Source organism: Vitis riparia, chromosome 10 (genome assembly GCF_004353265.1).
Source record: "Vitis riparia cultivar Riparia Gloire de Montpellier isolate 1030 chromosome 10, EGFV_Vit.rip_1.0, whole genome shotgun sequence".
NCBI lineage: Eukaryota > Viridiplantae > Streptophyta > Magnoliopsida > Vitales > Vitaceae > Vitis > Vitis riparia.
The window spans coordinates 3169202-3177849 of NC_048440.1; the positions used below are offsets into that span (position 1 = coordinate 3169202).

Sequence of the window (8648 nt, forward strand, 5' to 3'; positions counted from 1 at the left end):
CAAACAATGGTCTTTGCTGATTTGATAAGATGTCTTATTTGTTGCACACCATCATGTTATTACTACAGATCATTCTTCTTCTCTGTTATAATAAAATAGGATCTCTTTCAAAGATGGAAAGGTCAATTCACCTCGAAACTTTCTTGCTAGTACCCACTTCGAGGTTGTTCATAAAATCAAATGACTCTCTTCAATCCCCCATTTGTATATGGTTTTCTCACCTTTTAGACTTCAACTGCTTCTCAAGTGCCATCTTCTAAGTCATATATCAAGCAATCTAAATCAGGAACATACCTTGATTCCTTCATATGCCCAATCAAATTTTCCAGAACTTGATATATCCCTCTATTTTAGGGCCCACCTCATCCCCAACAACAAAACTATAGACATGATTTCCTACCTCGACCCAGCTCCTACCAGTCTCCTTCTTATTTCCCATTCTTTTCATCAACTTTCTCAGTCTTACAAACTCCCCCACTTACCATCAGCAGCATATATATTTGATAGCATCACATAAGTCCTGCCATATTAGGCCTCAGATCCAATATCCTGTGAGCAGCTAATTTTATGGAATTGGGAAACCTGTGTGCTTTACAAGCTCCAAGAAATGGCCCCCAAACGCACTCATCAGGCTTGAATGGCATGCTCTCTATGAATTCATAAGCTTCCTCAACTTTCCCAGCACGTCCTAGCAAATCCACTTCACACCCATAAATCTCCTGGTCTGGACTAATGTTATAATCACCCACCATTAATTTAAAATATCTCAAGCCTTCATCTACAAGTCCAGCATGACTGCAAGCACTAAGAATGCCTATAAACAAGACTCAGTCAGGCTTAATATCTGACCTGACCATCTTGTCAAACAATTCAACAACCTCTTCTCCATACCCATGAGTCTCATACCCAATCATCATGGTAGTCCAAGAAACCAAATCTCTACGAGACATACCCTCAAAAACTTAGTATGAATCAGCAATATTTCCACATTTGGAATACATGTCTATAAGGGCATTAGACAAGGCCAAATTCCCATCAAGGCCTCTTCGAATAATCCTCCCATGAATCTGTTGTCCACAATTCAAAAATGCTAACGTCACGCAGGCAGCCATAATGCTGGTAAATGTGAAGCTAACTAAGATAAGAAGAAATAACATGTAGGATAAATCACTCAAAGAGGGTATATCGAAGACTCAGAAGAATTTGACACTGCTCGGATAAATTTTATACTTAAACTGAATATAGAATGTCTACCACCTGGTTTGAGTGAAGATCTAATGTCCCTAAAAGAGAAAGTGCCCCAATCTCTGCTGGTAGTAAAGACAACACATTATTCTTGAAACTTGAAGCCACAACAACTAGATGAATATCAAATATAAAAAGATTTAAAATGAAAGAAAATCTACGTACACCAGACACTCCCAAATATCTAAATTTTTTTGCAACAAGGAATGAGAATATGACCCATATAAAACTCTGCAAGGGAACAACAACCCTTTATTGATGCTGGTATTGATGAAATTCCTGCATAACTCAAATGCACATGTTTCATTAGAAGAGTTGAGAGAAAATAGTTCAGATAAAAGAGTATACTTAAAAACCACTATTAATTCCTCTAAAACTTTACATACGTACTGGAAAAACCTTGTAGAGACTAGATTCACTAACTGTTCTGATGAAAGTCAAGACGAATGAGACGTGAAAGCCTTCCAATATTCTCTGGCAAGATAGTCAACAAGTTTCTTGCTGTGAAAATAGCAAGCAAACACAGTTTTGAGAATACTTTAAGTATATTTAAACAAAGAATCAGATATTGGTGGCATCAGATAAAGGACTATTTACATGTCTCAGTTGGATTGGATCTTTCATATCCCGCGATCAAGGTGTTCCATGTGATCAAATCCCTTTGATTCATTTCATAGAAATATCTATTTGCTTCAGAGAAACAACTACACCTGCAATACATGTCTAGTATAGAATTCATGACAGGAAAATTGGATTCAAACCCATGTTTAGTCACTGCTGCATGCAGTTTTAGACTAATTGAATCGAGTTTCTCACTATGAGTGGAATTGGATGAAAATGAGTGGTAGATAGTAGTCATGAGCGGATACATCTAGTGTTCTAATCTTGGTTCAGAACTATGTTTTGGACTATTTGATAATAGTATAAGATCATGTATACTTGCTGGTTGTTTGTGGATACATTTTGATATATTTAGGATACATATTTATATCTTTTTAATGAACTTTCAAACACAAATATAAAATAATGTTGTTTTTTTTTCATACTTGCAAAAGATTAGGTGACATGTTTAATATACATTGGATGTAGATTTTTTTTCATTGAATTTTTAATAAACTTTAAAAAATAAATATAAAATAATGTTACTTTTTTCTTTCTTGCCAAAGGTTAGGTGACATTTGCAGTGCTGCAGTTTTTAGAGGAGAAGATCACGCATAAATTTTTGTTATCATGTACAACTACTTGATATTTGGTTATTTTTGGGTAAATATCTATTCTTTTTTCATATATATTTGACAAGATAACAAGATTTTATATAGTTGTTAGGTTGTTTGGAATATATTTGGATACATGTTTATATCCTTTTATTAATCTTTCAAATATAAACATATACTGATTTTTTTTTCTTACTTGCAGAAGATTTGGTGGCATTTGCAGCAATTACAGCACTTTTGAAGGCACAAGATCATGGCTACATTATATTTATCATGTATAACTATTGGATTTTTGGGTACATATATGCCTTTTTTTGGATGTATGTGAGATAATATAAGATTATGCAAGGATATTAAGGTTTTTTTTTTTTTTTTTGTCAATATATTTGCCTACATGTTCATATTTTTTTAAAGTATATTTTATACATTCATGTACTTTATATATATATATATATAGACACACACACAACAGGTTCAATTTTGATGCAGATTATTTGGGCAACATGTTGCCATGTTCCATATGCAACCTTGATATGAAATAAAACAATTTCCTTTATATGAATAAAGAAATCTTGACATAAAAGAAATTGTATTCCTTGACATAAGAATAAAAGAACCTTAACATATTAAATTTCAACTTTGAAAAAAAAAAAAAACAAAAAACATCCTTGACATATGTGTAAATTAAATTTAAAAGCATATAAAACAACGTTGACATATATCATACTTAAGCTTAACATATATTGAATATAATCTTGACAAAACAATGAGTTAACCATCACATATGTTTAACCTAACCTTGACTAAAGTGGAAGAAACGTTTTAACATATGTCATATTAATAAGATTCCTACATTGATAGAAATAAGGTCTACTTAACATATGCATATGTCAAGCTAGCTTTTATCATTTCTTGACACTGGCATAGACGACATATGTGAATACTGATCTACCTTAACAGATATACCTTATCTTGACGATGAAAAACTATCAATGAAGACCTTTTTTCTTATAGTGTAGGTAATACTAATTAAGAGATAAAATTTTATTTTTCTTTTGTGGAAGGTGTCTCTTGAAGAGACACCTTGACCATAAATTCGAAATTTTCTACTATGTATGGAAATTGTGGAAAGTGTCTCTTCAAGAGACACTTTCAGTATAAATCGATTTTTTAAAAAAAATAATGAAAATTGTGGAAAGTGTCTCTTGAAGATAATTCCATTTTTTTTGTATGGAAAGTGTCTTTTGAACAACCACTTTCAGTATAAACCCAATATTTTTAAAATTGTGGTTGGTGTCAAGAGACACCTTTCACAATTCCTAAAAAATGGAATTATATTGAAGGTGTCTCTTTCCATTATTTTTTAAAAAAATGGGTTTATATTGAAAGTGTCTCTTGAGGAGACACTTTCCACAATTTTCATACATTGAAGAGAGACATCTTTAGCTTTAAAATCATTTCCACAATTTTTAATACATATTAGATTTTGTGGAATTGTGGAAAGTGTCTTTCCAAGAGACACCTTTAGTATAAATCTAATTTTTTGGAATTCTAGAAGGTGTCTCTTCAAGAGTCACCTTTGACACATTTTGTATAAATTAAAACTTTTAGGAATTGTAGAAGGTGTCTCTTCACGAGACATCTTTAGCTTTAAAATCAAATTCATAAGACATTCAAATTTGTCAAATTGTGGAAGGTGTCTCTTGAAAAGACACCTTTAATGCATATTGGATTTTTTGCCACATGGAAAGTGTTTTTTCAAGAGACACCTTTAATATAAATCCAATTTTCTGGAATTGTAGAAGGTGTCTCTTCAAGAGATACCTTTAGCTTAAATTCAATTCTTTCATGATTTTGAAAATTGTGGAATGTGTCTCTTCAAAAGACACTTTCCACGTGGCCAAAACTGTCGTAGATCTATCAATATTTTCACAACTACCATTTTTTAGTATTAATTTTTTAAAATTTCCGTAAAAGTTAAAAAAGCCCAAAGATTGCCCCCCATCTCATCTGAAAAATTGTAATTCCTAACATAGTTTAAGTTTGAGAAACTATTCATGAACAGGGCATACCTTATCAGCTGCCTCCTTGGTTTAGGACAAGTGACCACATCATTATGACCAAGACATTTCTCCACCATGACTCCAATTTTCAACTCTAATAAACATGATTTAAGTAGGATGAACATGTAAAAATTGTGAGAATTCCACATTTAAACTAGAAACTGAAGTCTGGTAGTAGCAAATTTAAGGTAGCCTTGAATTCTTAGCAACTAAACAGACCATTAACCAACAAAAAAATGCAACTGAACCACTTCTTTTTAACATGGAGAAAATTGAAGAAGTTCAAAGAAAGATCCAGCCTTCATTTTCTCTCATTCCAAATGTAGAAAACCCTAAGCCTTGAATTTCACTCTCGTTCCTTATATATATATATATATATATATATATATCTTTTTAGCAACCAAATGGAGCATAGTAAACCTTAATTTACTTTGTAGATGAATTAACAATGCCAGACCAAACAAACACATAATAACGATCAACACATGTATAGAAATTCAAATTTTCTTCTAAACCTATGCTATGTTGCTGATTGTTAGTGAGGATTAGTTAAGAATTAGTTTTGACAGCTCATGCTTAATAGATTTTAACAATATTTAAGTTGTGTAATTATACAAAGAAAATAGAGAGACTCATTCTTCCGTCAAGAAGACAGTTCTTTCACAGTCCTCTAAAATCTTTTCCTGTCTCTTTTCTCTAGAATATTCCTCATTACAATTCTATCACTGATAAATCAAAAGGTACCAGTAGATGATATCTTGGAAGCTGAGTCAACCCCTAAGCTTAGTTTTTGGGAAGCTAACCCAATCCTTATCTCAACTATAATTATTTCATCTACTTCCCTTTTTCCACTCATGAATGAGAAAGTTAAATTCCTTTCAAAGCAGATAGTGCAAATGAATTGCAGCTTACCCTTTCACAGAATTCACATTGTTGCTCAAATGACTTATCTCCCTACTCTGACTTCACCTTGGCCTTGGTGGGTAAACCGATTTTGACCCAGTTATCAATGAAGTCTCTGCACATATACTAGTTAGATGGGTGAGAAGATGAAGTTTATTAGTAAGTTTTTATTAATGGAGAAAGTTGTGGCTTTCCATGGCTGTATTTCATGTGGAGAACCATACTTGGAAGTAGCCCCATTCGTAGGAAGAGACATAAGTGCCTTTATCCCACCACAGCGATTATGTCCTATGACCAGGATGTTCTTCACCTATGAAGTTAATTTCTCATTATTAAAGACCCCGAAGAAATTCCTTCAGAAAAGACTATGATTGAAGACCTTACCCCATTTTTTATTGATATATATATATATACTATGATTGAAGACCAAAACATTGTGAATTAGTAAATCATAAAAAGAGTAAGTGCAACAAACAATTGTTAACCTTCCAAGATATATGACAGCATACAGAAAAAGAGGTTAAATTTGATTACAATAATTAAATGATCATTTTCTTTGTTTCTTTTCATCTTCGTTTTTTTTCTTTCTTCTTTGGTTATTTTCTTTCTCCTTCGTTACTGGATAAGATAATAAAGGAGAACGACAGATTAAAAGCAATCCCTTTCATTATGAATAAAAGAAAAGAATTATAACTAGATCCAATATTAAGAATAGAAATTCCTTAGACCAGAGAAATAATCTCAAAACATGTATTTATATTAAAGGGATGGTCATGTTGAAAGGTTTCGACCCTATTATCTTTATTGTCCAGAGCGGTAGCCCCATAGATCAATAGAGTTGAAAGATTGTTGTCAAAGTTGCAAATACAATTAAAATAACTCCTTCAAGGATCCCAACAAGCAATCTCTCTAGGATGAGATAAGAGACCATCAAAATTTTAGGCTATCATTATAAGTAAAAATAATAATAATACTCACTTGGATGAGCTTGAAAGTATAGAAAAATGAGTTCCTTATTATCAGCAAGTACTCTCTTGAGAGGAAAGCATCCAACAGTTCCTTCCTGTTAATATCATACTCTTTGGTTGTCAAAGCAGATAGGTGGCTTTTGGCCTTGTCGAATGGAGTTGCAAGCTCTTCTCCTAGTTACCGTCCAATGTGAAATGACTGGAATGTCTATGTAAATTCCTTGGTTGTGACAAACCTGTAAGGCATATTTTTTAGTGTCCAATACAGCTCCTGATCTTTCCTTGATGTTACCTGCAATGAATCAAGTTTTCAGAAAGACTAATTGTGCATCTTAAAATATAAAGCTCATCTTATAGCTTGGTTTTATTTGAAGAAAGAAAATACCAAATGCTATAAAGCTAGATTTGCACTCACTTCTTGGGGGAAGTCTACCACATCCTTCCTTCAAGGACATTTGAAGCCCATGGACTCAAAAAATTCAAGCATGCTTTCACGAGGTCCCTGATAAACAAATGCTATCAAAGAGGAGAATGATGTCATGAAAAAGTTTGTAAGTCTCAAGTGGTGGCTTGAGGAGAGAGATGACAGTAGTCCCATTGAGAATGTGGATGGTTTTCCTAAGAGAATTCATGATTTGATATGTTGTTGAGCTGTCCAAGCCGGTAGAAATCTCGTCCATGAATAATGTCTCCGCTGGTCCAACCAGTATCTTACCTATCATTCAAACATTTCACATAATCCAATTAAATTAAATTGATGAACTACACACACACACACACACATAAATATATATATATATATATATATATATATATATATATATATATGTTATAGAAAAAACGAGAATAGACAATAAGAAAAATAAGAACATACTGATTTACGTGGAAAACCCTAGACAAGAAAACCCACAAACAAAGGAAAAGAATAATCCACTATGTCAAAAATTGATACAAAATGGGAGAGTATCAAGTGGCTACTACATAAAATCCCTAAAAACCTATACACCATATCATATATATATATGGGAGAGACAAATAAATAAAGTAGGAAAATCCATAATTTTTCTTCACCATATATGTCGCACTGTGAACTTTTCAGGTCGGACCAAAAAAAGAAATCGCATAACCAAGCTCTAACAATCTCCACTTAGACATGAATTCCAATGTAAGGAATGAAAAACAAACTCCAATCTTCAACAAAAAGTTCTTCATCTCTTTAACAAACTTCAAAGGGTAACTCGATAACGAATGCTAACCAAGTCTAAGCAACGCTCAAACTTGGTTACAAGGAGTGTCTTGGTCATCATATCAGTAGGATTATCATGGGTGCTAACTTTGCTCTCAACAATATCACCACAAGCAATGATATCACACACAAAATGATACCACACATCAATGTTCTTTGTTCTCTCATGAAACATTTGATCTTTTGTGAGGAAAATAACACTCTAATTATCACAAAAAGTTGTGGTAATCTTAAAGTTGTCACTAAGTTCACCAAATAATCTCTTCAACCAAATAACTTCCTTACAAGCCTCTATAATAGCAATGTACTCAACCTTTGTAGTAGACACAACAACTTTAGTCTACCAAGTAGCTTTCTAACTGATAGCACAATCACCAACAATAAAAATATACCTTGTAAGAGATCTTCTTTTATCAAGGTCATCAGCAAAATTAGAATCGACATATCCAACGACTTTATCTCTAGTTCTCCCAAAATGCAAACAAACATCAGTAAAGCCACTCAAATATCTAAAAATCCACTGAACTACTTTCCAATGTTCTTTTACTAGGATTTTCCATGTATGTACTAATTGCACTGACGACATAAGATAAATCTGGATGTGAACCATAGCATACATGAGAGACCCTACTACATTAGAATATGGAACTCGGGACATATAATCAACATCATCATCTGATTGTGGAGATAAAGCAAATGAAAGTCTAAAATGAAGCACCAATGGAGTACTAACAAGTTTGGCATTCTGCATATTAAACCTGTGAAGAACTTTCTCAATATGCCATTTCTGACTTAGGTATAATTTGTCTGCCTTTCTATTTCCCATAATCTCCATTCCAAGTATCTTCTTTGTCGCTCCTAAGTCTTTCATCTCAAACTCCTTACTGAGTTGGACTTTTACCTTTCTTATCTCTTCCTTATCCTTAGTTGCTATTAACATATCATCAACATATAAGAGTAGATGTACTAATGACCTATCATCACTCTTCTTAAAGTAAACACAACTGGC

General features: G+C 32.9%; 1 pseudogene; it reads right to left on the reverse strand.

Annotated features, from left to right (window-relative positions):
- Positions 1-242: 242 nt before the first annotated feature.
- LOC117923905 lies at positions 243-1157 on the reverse strand (annotated as a pseudogene).
- Between the last annotated feature and the right edge of the window lie 7491 nt (positions 1158-8648).